General features: G+C 36.1%; 1 protein-coding gene across 1 annotated transcript in view; it reads right to left on the minus strand.

Annotated features, from left to right (window-relative positions):
• Positions 1 to 13,640: 13,640 nt before the first annotated feature.
• LOC149803415 (uncharacterized) overlaps positions 13,641 to 15,245 on the minus strand; it is a 44,038-nt gene continuing 42,433 nt past the window's right edge. Inside the window, exon 5 of the mRNA XM_089951407.1 lies at positions 13,641 to 13,777. The gene's annotated coding sequence lies outside the window, so the exon portion shown is untranslated. The remainder of the gene's footprint in view (positions 13,778 to 15,245) is intronic.

A 15,245-nucleotide genomic window follows, 5' to 3' on the forward strand; every position in this document is an offset into this window, starting at 1 on the left:
ATGGAATTGGTCTTATATTATGCAATGAAATGTTTCCTCAAAACAACTGAATGAATAAAGTGCATTTTCAAAAGTAAACGTTTTCCTTTGCGATTCTCAGAAAACATCTAAAACAGTAAAATAAAATAAAATATTTTAAGCATGTGTAAACGCATTACAGTTGGCATGACCATGTTTGTACTAAATCTGACAGAGACTGAATACATTTGGACTCAGAATCTCATAACTATCTGTCTAACCTTTCTGTACAACAAGAGTTATGAGGAAAGCGGTCACTGAAGGAAGAAAGAAGATATGTATAGATCCGGAGACTATGTTAGCCGAGTGGTTAGAATTACTGTTGGATCTCTGGAGAAACGGTACATTCTGTAAAATTAGATCAATATGAAGAAAACTTTGAAAGAGCTTGGTTAAATTAGGTTGATTTTCTCATTTCTCAAACATACTAAGACTAACGATCGTCAAGAGTTGTTCTCCTGAGAAATAAGAAATCTTAATGGCAGATAAATATGTTCATCTGCACACATTTATTTTGTTTTTCTTTTCCTGAGATCTTACATTTCTTTGACAATTAGTTTGAAGTAGTCTTTTATGAACTGATTTGTAGCATTTTGCCTCAAAATTGTATCCAGTTGAATACAACTTTTCAAACAAAACAACGCTGTATGTATTTTCAGTATTTAACCAAATTGTGTGTATATCTTTGAATGTTTTCCTACGTTACCTTATAATGTTGATACCATTGGTTTTTTATTTATCAATTGTCTTATTTGATTGGAGATGAAACGTTTTCATCTGGAATTCATTACTCTGGAGCTAGTAACAGTCACGCCAATGTAATGAAATATAAAAATCCCCTTCTAAAACACATAATGTATCATGGTCAACCAGTTATTTTGAACAGAGTACTTTTAACCATCTGAATTGGTTTTTTTTCCCTCAACTGATAATGTTATGCTTTTAAGTCATTTATTGGCTCAAGACCCATACATACAGGCTGTAATATTTATCTGAACATCTTTATAAGGTAGTATATGCTTGTTAAATATACATCCTACTTGATCGTTATGAATATATCACAGTCTTTTAACAGTTCTAATTCTACACACGGTACTTTAAACTCGCTCCTAAAACCAACTCATAAAAACTATAATAGTGAACCAGGCATTGTTTGTGTATTTTTCACGCATATATTTAAAATCTCCTCAGAAATGTAACATATCATGATTGGATCTTCCAGCATTTCATTCATATTTACGGATATAACAAGTTCATTTAAAAGTTTTGAAATATCTCCCAAAGTAATCCTAGTCTAGTAATTTGTCAATTGATATTTTAATGTTTTCCTATTGATACATGAAAACATGAAAAGAAAAATAAACTACTGATACATTACTGCCCATCGACAATTGTAATTATTCCTATGAAATTCGTTTTATGCTTCTTATTGTACGTTACTGTTTCAAATTAAAGGTTGACGGAATGAATGAACATGAATCTCGGTCATGAGAAGGGTGGATCAGCAATAGCTGGAAATTATTGGATAATGATTTAAGATGATACATTCATCAAGATTACCCTGGGTACTGAAATACTATGGGAATTATCTACCGTTACTTACACCTTCTTGGTTACTTGCTATGTACCTTGATACATTAATAATTGTGTCTTTCAGACCGTGAGAATCTCTCGTATGATATGTAATTGTGTAACCATCTTCATTATAGATGGAACTGATGTCTATCAAAATAATGCAAATATTATAGACGAGGACATTTGGCCTGCGTTTCTAAATGTTTTTTCTGATAAGAAAGTCACTTCTATAAGGACCGCATTATTTTAGATAATGAAGTTATGCTTTTCAAAATCAAGAAGAGAGAAACAAATTAAAGTTTACATTCATTTCACATTCATACGACGGATTTATTGTCATCAAGAACAACATCATGATCAACCTTCTCACTAATACAATTGTCATCAGCTGCATGACTATTAAAGCCATTGCGAAGAAGACTTCTCAATAGCCATCACTTAGATAAGCAGTGATATCCTTCTCCACCATAGAAAAGAAGCTTAAAGTTCCCTTCTAAAAATCAAAGGTTGTGATTGTTCATGGGACAATAATCATAAAGAACTGAAAATATGATTATAAAATGATTTTGCAACACCTTGGACTTTATATGATACATGTACCAATACACATTATCTCGACAGGAAAATATTTGATGAACTTTATGCAGGATACGTTAAGTTCAATGACCTGAAACTAAAATAAAACGTGCAGAAGAGAGCAAAATGAATTGTTCCGAAATTAATTGGGTAATGGATCATTTCGAAAGAAAAAGGCAGAACGTGTATGTATAATACCCACCAAACGTATACGTACCTGAAGAGTAGCAATCCTGAATTGATTTTGTTCCAATGCCAGTTGTGTTTGTGCTATTTGGGCACGTATAGCATGATATTTGGCCAGACATATTTTGATACATGCCTACATCACAATGGGTACACATATCAGGTCCTGGTTCGCTCTTGTAACTTCCAGGGGGGCATTCCAAACATAGTGATTGAGCAATAAAGTTTTGATACATACCAGCAGGACATGCGATACATTTATTTGTCCCCTCTGAAGACTGATAACTTCCTTTGGGACACGGAATACAATTAACTTGACCTGTTTGGTTTTGGAAAGTCCCGACAAAGCATTTGTTGCACGACACTGCACCAGGTAAATCCTGATAAGTTCCAACTGGACAAGCTGAACACTGACTGGAAGATCCATGATCTGGTTGGTAGAATCCAGGACTGCATTTGATACATGACTCAGATCCAGTGGATGACTGGTAACTTCCCGGTAGACATTGCATGCAAGAAGTCCGGCTTGTTCCATTCTGATATGTACCAGCGTTGCAGTAAAGACAGGAAATTTGGCCAGGTTTTGGTTGATACATGCCATTGGGACATTTCTCGCAACCTTGACCTTGGTTTGATCTGAATGTTCCTGCAGAGCAAACTGCAATGAGAAAAATTAACAAATAAAATAAAATAAATAAAAATATAAATAAATACATATGGGAGATAATAGTTGTTTAGCAATTGGTATTTGGTACTGCATCTAAAATGTAAGAACGCACATTTCCCGAGCATAATAGTTTCAGACCGTCAATGCTACATGTATGCATTCAATTTTGGATTGAATATTCAAAACTCTTGTAATGCGTAAATATTTATACTTTAACGTTAACATATCATTTAGGAAAAAATGAATACTTTCTTTAAATAATGCCAACTGTGAACGGCAATTTACTGATGGTACGAGACAGTTTATTATAACAATGAATCAGATTAGTCCAGTTTTTTCAGGGAATTACATCTTTAGTGTGGGTCATTTCTCATGGGTTAATTATATATATATATGTATATATATATATATATATATATATATATATATATATATATATATATATATATATATATATATATATATATATATATATATATATATATATATATAATTTTGTGCTTATTGGAAAGATAAATTTTTCAACTTCAAGGAATACTATACTTGGGCAGTAAAATGTGAATATAATTAATTCTAGGAGTCGAAATAGAAAGTCCGTTTTTGAACTGCCGAAGCCCACATGCAATCATGCGGCTATTGATATCGCAGATGAACAAAATCTGCAGAGATAAATGCCTTATATAATGCTAGTAGAAGGTACAGTTTCAGTTCTAACATGTTTTACCGTGTTCCTTAAAAATATGCATCTCACGTTGGATATATTAGACAATCTCTTATGAGAATCAGAGTTCGTTTCTGGCTTTATGCTTGTGAAAAAGTTTGTTCTGAATACTCTGAAGCATCTCGTTTTCTTAAGACACGTCGGCTTTGTCAGATAGTTTTAGGTATAACTTCGTAGTTAATGATAAACAGTGTTAGGTTACTGTTTTTAGAATTTGAATGTTGTAGGTGCACACTCATTCGGTAAAGGACAGTCCTGCCTGTATTTCTTCTTGCATATTGCACCAATACTTTCAATGTTCACAGTAAGCTATATTACTGTATGACCACGATGAGATAATACCGGTGTTTTTCTCTTCTTTTGCTTTCAACGATAATTCCAGTCTGGAAACAAACGGCACATATAAAAAAATTTGAGTATTTTCCAATATATTTAAAACAGATTGCATACTTATTTAGAGTAAGTATATTCTGCAAAACGATTAGGGCGTGCAAAGATTTTAAATGGATTCCAGGGTAAAAGTGGTTGCCTTTTCATAGAATTATTGTCAAGACCAAGAATACTTCATAGCACGAGTGTACAATAGGAGCACCCCTTGTAGTCCAGTATAGATGCGATGTTTTCCCTCTTAGACCATATAACATATGTTGTACGGCAATTACACGGCTAGCGTTTGATATCAATGACGTTGAATTTTAGGTGTGATGTTTTTTCATAGCTAAAACAATTGTCTCATATAGGTAATTATCCTGACAAACAAACAAACATACTCAGGTATTAGACTATTTACGACCAGTTATAGTCTTTACGTCAAGCATGCCATTATCGGAGCTTAGTCTTTCTTATTGTCTCACGGAGGTTTGGATCGGTTGGATAAAATTATCACTCATTCTGATGACTGCAATGGTGTCTGTATATGTCAAGATTTTAGTTGAAGTTTTCAGTATGGGCAAATGTTCGAACACTTGACAGGATGTACTACTTGGACTACGGACTTTGAAATCTTCGACCTTTAATTTGTTTCCATGCACAGTTGCTATTGCTTCAAGAGACCCCTGAGATTTTGCTTTCCATCCATTAGTCGCCTCCTTTGTATTTGGGAAGTGACAAATCCATGTCAAAGGCATGCATCTGAGTGAGGCTCCTGCAAAGTATTGTGTGTAGTGTAATATTGATGCACTATATAAGAATGAAATGTCCTCGGGTTTTGTTGCGCGTACAGCATTCCGTGATGATGGTTTAATCTTTAGTCGCAGTTATTTGAAAATACTGAACTTGGTTTACCCAATAGTGCATGCGCAAAGTGCCTGCAATTTGAAACCCAATTACTTCTAGTTTTCTAGCCGTGAACGTTTGCTACAACCGGGGTACTTATAGAGTACAATTTAATTATTTTTATCACAACACAATGAATTTTATCAGGATACTGACCACTTTATGGGAGCTAGCTTCAGCTGTTTTTGTGATGGCTAGTCTTATAAATCTTAGGAGGACGGTATTGGCTTACTCGCAGTGAGGGACCAAGACGTAGGAACTAATTAGTCTGCAGGGAATAGGGAATCCTTTGGTAAAATGAGATGGGCAAGCCTTGCAATGAGAACTGTGGAACTGGAAATACGTTGTGATCGGCCTGAGATATATTGTTCAATATTTTGAAAAAATCAATAATATTCAATATCACTATCTGGGTGTGTAAATAATTAAATATCGCCATATGAGTGAAAAATCAATAAATCTTATGCTATGATATGTTTGGCGATAAAATCGTGAATTGTACATATTTGTGCATAAATTCTATAAATTGATCATGCATAGTGATAGATCCATTTATCAACCATATTGGTCCAAAGATGCATACGTTGTTTCTTGCTTGATTCACAGACGTTTATAGTTTTGATTATTTCCATGTAGGAGCGATATCATTTCCTTATATCACTTTTTGAACTCAGTGCGGATCATTTTGTCAAATCCTATGTTTAGCTTTCTGCGCAAAAGTTCATTCAAAGCTCGATTACGTGATACATAAAGATCTCATTTATGAAAGTACTTTAGTGTCTTCGCTAAATCCAATCCCAACTCGGCTTCATCCTGTTACACTCATTAGATTGGGCACTGCCACACCCACACTAGCCAGCATCCCTACTTTTTCCTTTTTCCCTGCAGATAGGAAAGATTTTCTCTGTGTAATAACCATTCGGTTCAAATAAATACAATGTGTTTAATCTCTCTCTCTCTGACTGTCTTTCTCTCTCTGTGTCTTTCTCTGTCTCTCTCTCTCTCTCTCTCTCTCTCTCTGCGTATAGTGTCTTTGTTTGAAATTTCAGGGTGAAATTGCATTGTCTACTACGATTATTAATTGTGAGCAGACATGATTCGAATGTATGAAGATACAATTTGATCTCGTTACATTGCGTGATGAATGAAATGTCGGTAATATCACTGGTCAACAGTGAAATCATTACTGACTTGAAAAGGCCCTAATCTGTAGTATTTTAATGTGCCGAACACGAATATAACCGTGAAAAATTTGTATTGGCTCTCGTTTTGAAGATATTCATATACCTCATTTTCTATGTTTCACTGTGTAAATTTCTCCAGTAGGACTGCAGCAACATCCGGAATAATGATGTAACATTGCATAATACCATCATGCTCACATCATCCACAGTTGATTGCATCATTTTCTGATGCAATGCAATACTAATGCCATGCGGCTGCTGAAGTAAGTTGACGTCAGCAGTGTACTATACATGTGTAGGCCTATTATACTAATGCCAGGCGGCTGCTGAAGCTGACGTAAGCAGTGTACTATATAAAGCCCAATCAGATAGGTTCAGCATTTAAAATATTTTAGACGTTGTGCGAGACAGTTCAAGCTACTGTTACATAAAACTTATTATTTTATCCATTTACGTACAATAAAGAACAGTAATGCCTCGAAAGTGTGTTAATACCGCGGACAATTTTTGCTATATTTGTGGGGAAGTGACATTTGCCAACCAGAAGAAAAGTATCAATTCTCAAGTGAAGAAGGCATATCATCTTTACTTCGGATGCAAGGTTGGTGACCAAGACAAGCCTTGGGCTCCGCATATATGCTGTGCTACATGTACAACACAGCTTTCACAGTGGTTGAATTGCAAAAGGTCATCAATGCCGTTTGCAGTCCCAATGGTGTGGAGAGAGCCAAGCAACCACCTAAATGACTGTTACTTCTGCTTGGTTCCTCCTCTTTCCGGCGGAATAACGAAGCGAAAGAAGTCGAGAATAGTCTACCCAAACATTCCGTCTGCATTGAGACCAGTTCCACATGGTGAGGGACTTCCTATTCCAGAACCTCCAGCAGAATATTCTCTTGATTCATCTGACGAAGACAAAGGTGAGTCGACCTGTTCTTCTCCTGGTCCATCAGCATGCAGTGATCCAGATTTTCACTGTGGTGCATCATCAACCCCACACAGAATAACACAGGAAGAACTAAATGACCTGATTCGTGATTTGGACTTATCAAAGAACAAGGCAGAATTGCTAGGATCAAGACTCCAACAATGGAATCTTCTAGAAGAAGATGTCACAATTACTGCATATCGAAAGCGCCACCAGCAATTGGAGCCTTTCTTCAGAAAGGAAAGTAATCTGATATTCTGTTCCGATATTGAGGGCCTCATGAATGCTTTAAAAATCACTCATGACCCACAAGAATGGAGACTATTTGTGGACTCTTCGAAACTGAGTCTCAAGGCTGTGCTTTTGCACAATGGAAACATTCTTCCATCTATTCCAGTAGCGTATGCTGTCCACATGAAAGAGACATACGATAACTTAAGGCAGCTACTGAATTCCATTGAGTATAACAAGTACAGCTGGCACCTCTGTGGTGATTTGAAGGTAGTTGCCCTTTTAATGGGACTGCAGCAAGGATATACAAAATACATGTGTTTCTTATGCGAGTGGGATAGCCGAGCAAGGGAAATGCACTACATGAGGAAGGAATGGACTCACAGGCAGAATGTAGCCATTGGAGAGAAGAATATCCAACACCCAGCTCTGGTTGAGGCTCAGAAAATCTTGCTACCACCCCTTCACATCAAACTAGGTTTGATGAAGAACTTCGTGAAAGCCATTGACCGGACTTTGCCAGCATTCCGATACCTGCATGAAAAATTCCCTCGACTCAGCGAAGCAAAGATTAAAGAGGGAGTTTTTGTGGGTCCTCAGATTCGAGAGCTTTTCAAAGATGACCGGTTCAACAACTTGCTGGAAGGTGACGCGAAACAAGCATGGAATGCTTTTCGCCTAGTTTCTACAAACTTCCTCGGAAATGTTAGGGCAGAAAACTATAAGGAACTAGTAGAAGACATGTTGATGAAGTATAAGAAACTTGGCTGCAATATGTCTCTAAAGATTCACTTCCTTCATTCCCATTTGGATTTCTTTCCTAGCAACTGTGGTATTGTTAGTGATGAACACGGCGAACGTTTTCATCAAGATATCGCAACAATGGAACAAAGATACCAGGGAAAATGGTCCACTACAATGCTGGCTGACTACTGCTGGACACTCCTCAGAGATGCTCCCGAACAGCTGTACAAGAGACAGGCGAAGAAATCTAAGATGTAGTCAATGACTTGATTTTTTATAGGTAGGCTATTACAGTTGACCTTTTACTATTGGAATGCATTTCGTTATGTAAACATTAATTTCTTGCAGATTACAAAAAAACTAGAGCCAATTTTGCAATTTGACTGTCATATTCGTGTTCAGCACATAAAAATTGATAAGAATTGACTAATTTTATTTCAGTAACATGACTTTTGTAAAAATTTGTTGTCCAGTGTATTGCAACTCCCCAATATTGCTGAAATTGTGCTCACATGTGGCACATATATGGTATCACGCCTACATTGGTATCAGGGTCTCCCAAAAGTAATACTATTAGTATCATACCACACTTTTGTTTAGTCGAAGTGTGTTGATATGATCGACATGTGTAATGGTTCACTGGTGATATTTGTGTTTATTCTTTAAACCCAGGAAATGTACTGATAATGAATCTTAAGAGTTTGGGCGTATTGAGCATTTTGTTTCATAAACCTATTATGCGCATTTACAATATTATGTATGAATTTATTCTGTATGCTGGAAGCTTCAGCTGTAGTTCAGATATTTAAGCAATTCATCGCGGTGTTATTGTTCATGTCAATATCACACTTCACTTGACTCTAGTCAGACTTACAAGCCTGTATCAGTTTATCTGCAAGTACATGTAACGATGCAAAGTTTATGGCAAATCAAGCACTAAGGTATTTGATTGCAAAACCATTTAGAGTCTAAAGCCTGGTTGATTATCAATGCGTTTTGTGCTGTGAGCTAAGGAGTCTACAGGACACTTCGCATTAACGTGTCCTTATGTTCATCTGTACCTTGCTCTTTTGACTATTGCTTTCTGACAATACATATGAATGGTACTGCCAAATGCGTCAGGATTCTCGAATTGTATTTATGTTTCCCTGTAGATCTGTAACATAAGATATATCAGTTATATCACATATTCTCTTGGCAATTGTTGTAATCTTATATAACCCTCGAATCACAAACAGTGGACTTGTCGGCTTGCTAACAAATTAATTTAAATTGAAAATGACATTCTCCTTCTAAACCTTTGCACCCTTAAGAACGCCATACCTGTAAAACAATCATTTTGGGAAGTGGATCCCTCTCCAATTGTGGTTTTACCAGATTCACATGGATAGCATGATAGCTGACCTTCAGAGGGTTGGAACTGTCCGATCGGACATGGTGTGCATGAAGACCGGTTCAGAGAGGATTGATAAGTTCCACTTTTACAGGGCATGCAAGTTGTTGCTCGTGTTGTGTCGCTATAACTTCCAGCCTGACATGGGACGCAATCATTCTGACCAATTTGATTTTGAAATGAACCCGGTTTGCAAGACAAACAAGAACTTTGACCTCTGCTTGGTTGGTACATTCCTGCTGGACAGGCATAACAAACAAGACTTCCAGCTGGTCTGAATGTGCCAGGCCCACAGTCTGAAATATTGATTATTGTTATAAAAATATTAAAATTGAAAATCTGATCTCGAAAAAGTCATCATTAAGAAATGTAAAATATATATGGCACATATGTTTGTACCATGAATAATAACACTTTAAATAAATGTAATATCCATTACATGTTACATCTATTAGTTTCTTTGTAAGAGTTTATCATTGTGCTCGCCTAGTAGTCTTTCTCTTTGTCTATCAATGTGTTGGCACTTTCATTATAAGAATGACATAATGAGGTAAAGTAATGAAAATTTGTTGTCGACATTTATAGAAGTAATAACAATAATAGTAATACTACTACTACTACTTGCTACTACTACTAATAATGAAGACTTTGTATTGCGCCTAAACTTTTGAATCTCTAAGCGCTTTACAGCATAAGACAACACATATACAATGATATAATTACAAACAACAAACAACATGAAATTAGAAAACAGAAAACATGTTGAAAATATTTAAAGTAAGGAAACATTATTAGGTCTTTAAGTCTGTTCTTGCATCTAAATAGGTGAGTTTTAAGAACGCTCTTGAATGAGATCAATGTGTTTTTGTGACTAAGTTCGGTGGGCATTACAGAGGTCATCGCCTTCCATCTTGGATTTTCATCGGGTTTTGAAATGTGATTCACTTACATCTTTTCATTGATAGGACTTGTGTTTTAATTCTTGGATTACTTTTGGATTTAAATTGCAATACCGTAGTCTTTTTTTTGTGACTTAAAATACAATTCAAACTTACCTAAAGCGGCCATTCTATAATATCCACATATATAGATTTGAATAAGTGAGTTCTTATATAACAAGAACTTGATATACTTAATGTGTGTATCAATGGCAATGTACAAATAGAGGAAAACACACCGAAATGCTCTATTATTCCACACACATCAATACATTTCTGCTGAGGCCTTGTTCTTACATTTTCGGTCAACTTCCTATATTTTTAGGTTTCTTGTATTTCAATGGATTCCAGGGCAAAGGTGGTAGCCTTTTCATAGAATTATTTTCCATTGCCGTATTTTGTTCCAGTAGGCGAAGAGACCAAGAATACTTCATAGCACGAGCGGTGCAATAGGAGCACCCCTTGTAGTCCAGTATGGATGCGATGTTTTCCCTCTTAGACCATATAACATATGTTGTACAGCAATTACACGGCTAGCGTTTGATATCAATGACGTTGAATTTTAGGTATGATATTTTTTTCATAGCTCAAACAATTTCCTCATACAGGTAATTATCCTGACAAACAAACAAACATACTCAGGTATTAGACTATTTACGACCAGTTATAGTCTTACGGCAAGCATGCCATTATCGGAGCGTAATCCTATTGTCTCACGGAGTTTGGGATCGGTTAGATAAAGCTATCACTCATTCTAGGGACTGCAGCGGCGTCTGCATAAGTCAAGATTTTAGTTGAAATTTTCAGTATGGGCATATGTTCGAACACATGAGAGGATGTACTACTTGGACTACAGACTTAGAAGTCTTTGACCCTTAATTTGTTTCCTTGCACAGTTGCTACTGCTTCAAGAGACCCTGAGGTTTTGCTTTCAATCCATTAGTCACCTCTTTTATATTTGGTAAGTGACAAATCCATGTCATCGGCATGCATTTGAGTGATTGATGCTTCTGCAAAGTATTGTGTGTAGTGTAATATTAATGCTTTATATAAGAATGAAATGTACTCGGGTTTTGTTCCGTGATGATGGTTTAATCTTTAGTTGAAGTCATTTGAAAATACTGAACTTGGTTTACCCAGTGGTGCATGCGCAAAGTGCCTGCAACGTGAAACCCAATTACTTCTAGTTTTCTGGCTGTGAGCGTTCGCTACAAGCAGGGTACTTATAGAGTACAATTAAATTTTTTTTATCACAACACAGCGAGTTTTATCAGGATGCTGACCACTTTATGGGAGCTAGCTGCAGCCGTTTTGGTGATGGCTAGTCTTATAAATCTTAGGAGGACGGTATTGGTTTACTCGCAGTGAGGGGCCAAGACGTAGGAACTAATTAGTCTGTAGGGAATAGGAAATCCTTTGGTAAAATGAGATGGGCAAGCCTTGCAATGAGAACTGTGGAACTGGAATTACGTCGTGGTCGGCATGAGATATATTGTTAAATATTTTGAAGAAAAAAATCAATAATATTCAGTGTCACTATCTGGGTGTGTAAATAATTCAATATCGCCATATGAGTGAAAAACCAATAAATCTTATGCACTGATATGTTTGGCGATAAAATCGTGCATTGTACATATTTGTACATAAATTCTATATATTGATCATGCATAGTGATATATCGATTTATCAATGATATTGGTCCAAAGATGCATACGTTGTTTCTTGCTTGATTCACTGACGTTGCAAGTTTTGATTATTTCCATGTAGGAGCGATATCATTTCCTTTTATGATTTTTTAAACTTAGTGTGGATCATTCTGATAAATCCCGTCTTTAGCTTCCTGCGCAAAAGTTCATTCAACAACTAGGCTTCATCCTGTTACACCCATTAGATTACACTGTTAGACTGGCACACCCACACGAGCCAGCATCCCTACTTTTTCCTTTATCCCTGCAAATAGGAAAGATTCTTTGTCTCTGTGTAATAACCCTTGGGGTGATATAAATACAAAGTGCTTAATATCTCTCTCTCTCTCTTTATATATATATATATATATATATATATATATATATATATATATATATATATATATATATATATATATATATATATATATATATATATATATATATATATATATATATATATATAGTGGTTATGTAGAGAGTCTTTGTATGAGATTTGAGTGGCTCCTACGATATTAGTATCAGGGTCTCCCAAAAGTATTACTATTACTATAATACCACACTTTTCTTTAGTGGAAGTGTATTAATATGAGCGACATGCGTAATGGTTCACTGGTGATATATATGTGTTTATTCTTTAAACCCAGACACTTTACTGATAATGACTCTTAACATTTCATTTTCGGCGTATTGAGCATTTTGTTTCGTAAACCTATTATGCTCATTTACAATATTACGTATGAATTTATTCTGTATGCTGGAAGCTTCAGCTGTAGTTTAGGTATTTAAGTGTTATTGTTCATGTCAATATCACACTTCAATTGACTCTAGTCAGACTTACAAGCCTGTATCAGTTTATCTGCAAGTACATGTAACGAGGCAAAGTTTATGGCAAATCAAGCACTAAGGTATTTGATTGCAAAACTATTTAGAGTCTAAAGCCTGGTTGGTTATCAATGCGTTTTGTGCTGTGAGCTAAGGAGTCTACAGGACACTTCGCATTAACGTGTCCTTATGTTCATCTGTACCTTGCTCTTTTGACTATTGCTTTCTGACAATACATATGAATGGTACTGCCAAATGCGTCAGGATTCTCGAATTGTATTTATGTTTCCCTGTAGATCTGTAACATAATATATATCAATTATATCAAATATTCTCTTGACAATTGTTGTAATCTTATATAACCCTCGAATCACAAACAGTGGACTTGTCGGCTTGCTAACAAATTAATTTAAATTGAAAATGACATTCTCCTTCTAAACCTTTGCACCCTTAAGAACGCCATACCTGTAAAACAATCATTTTGGGAAGTGGATCCTACTCCAATTGTGGTTTTACCAGATTCACATGGATAGCATGATAGCTGACCTTCAGATGGTTGGAACTGTCCGATCGGACATGGTGTGCATGAAGACCGGTTCAGAGAGGATTGATAAGTTCCACTTTTACAGGGCATGCAAGTTGTTGCTCGTGTTGTGTCGCTATAACTTCCAGCCTGACATGGGACGCAATCATTCTGGCCAATTTGATTTTGAAATGAACCCGGTTTGCAAGACAAACAAGAACTTTGACCTCTGCTTGGTTGGTACATTCCTGCTGGACAGTCATTACAAACAAGACTTCCAGCTGGACTGAATGTGCCAGGCCCACAGTCTGAAATATTGATTATTGTTATAAAATATTGAAATTGAAAATCTTATCTCGAAAAAGTCATCATTAAGAAATGTAAAATATATATGGCACATATGTTTGTACCATGAATAATAACACTTTAAATAAATGTAATATCCATTACATGTTACATCTATTAGTTTCTTTGTAAGAGTTTATCATTGTGCTCGCCTAGTAGTCTTTCTCTTTGTCTATCAATGTGTTGGCACTTTCATTATAAGAATGACATAATGAGGTAAAGTGATGAAAATTTGTTGTCGACATTTATAGAAGTAATAACAATAATAGTAATACTACTACTACTACTACTTGCTACTACTACTAATAATGAAGACTTTGTATTGCGCCTAAACTTTTGAATCTCTAAGCGCTTTACAGCATAAGACAACACATATATAATGATATAATTACAAACAACAAACAACATGAAATTAGAAAACAGAAAACATGCTGAAAATATTTAAAGCAAGGAAACATTATTAGGTCTTTAAGTCTGTTCTTGCATCTAAATAGGTGAGTTTTAAGAACGCTCTTGAATGAGATCACTGTGTTTTTGTGTCTAAGTTCGGTGGGCAATTCCACGTTACTGGGCCTTGGTATGCAAAAGAATGTTGTCCATATGACGTCATTTTATAGTGGGAATAATGAGAATACGAGTGTCGAAAGAGGAGCATAAGTATCCTGCTGTTGGGTACACATCGGTGAGGTCGGATAGGTATGTTGGACTGGAGCCCGTCAGTGAAACTTTGTAAGATAACAAATTAGGTGTTTGATTCTGGATTGAATAGACAATGTATGGTATAGAGAAAGGGGGATGTGTGCTCTTATCGTAGAATTCTAAGGATGATCCAAGCAGCTGTGTTTTGAACTTTCTGAAGTTTCTGGATTGAGACGAACCAGACAGAATGGAGCTACAATAACCAGGTCTTGAAAGTACTAAGGAACACAGAATTATTTTAATGGTATCAACTGAAAGATAATTGCAAGTGGAGCTGATGCATCTCTGCTCAAGATATTCAGCCTTGCATATGTTCATGGCATGTTTGTGCAATGAGAGAGTGTTGTCGAGAGTAACACCTAGGTTTCGTACTGACTTCGTGAATTTAATGTTGGTGTTGCTGATATTCATTGTTTGAGGTAAAGGATATGAATGAGAAAGTCTTTGTACTGTTATCTGGATGGCTTAAGTTTTTTCATCATTCATCTGCAGCTTGTTACATGTCGTCCATGATTTCACATGGGAACTGCACCTCACTACACCTCGGATGATAGCAGTAAGTTCGGCTGGGTGGCTAGGTTTGTATATTTGGGTGTTATCAGCGTACAATTGGTGAGACACTGGATGATGATATATGACACTTGAGAGCGGCTGAGTGTATAGAATGAAGACAAACATGTCAAAGTACAGGTCCACGAAAAGAGCCCCGTGGAACACCAAAACATAGATCAA

The sequence above is a fragment of the Sinohyriopsis cumingii genome, chromosome 3 (genome assembly GCF_028554795.1).
Source record: "Sinohyriopsis cumingii isolate HCF-2022 chromosome 3, ASM2855479v2, whole genome shotgun sequence".
NCBI classification, from domain to species: domain Eukaryota; kingdom Metazoa; phylum Mollusca; class Bivalvia; order Unionida; family Unionidae; genus Sinohyriopsis; species Sinohyriopsis cumingii.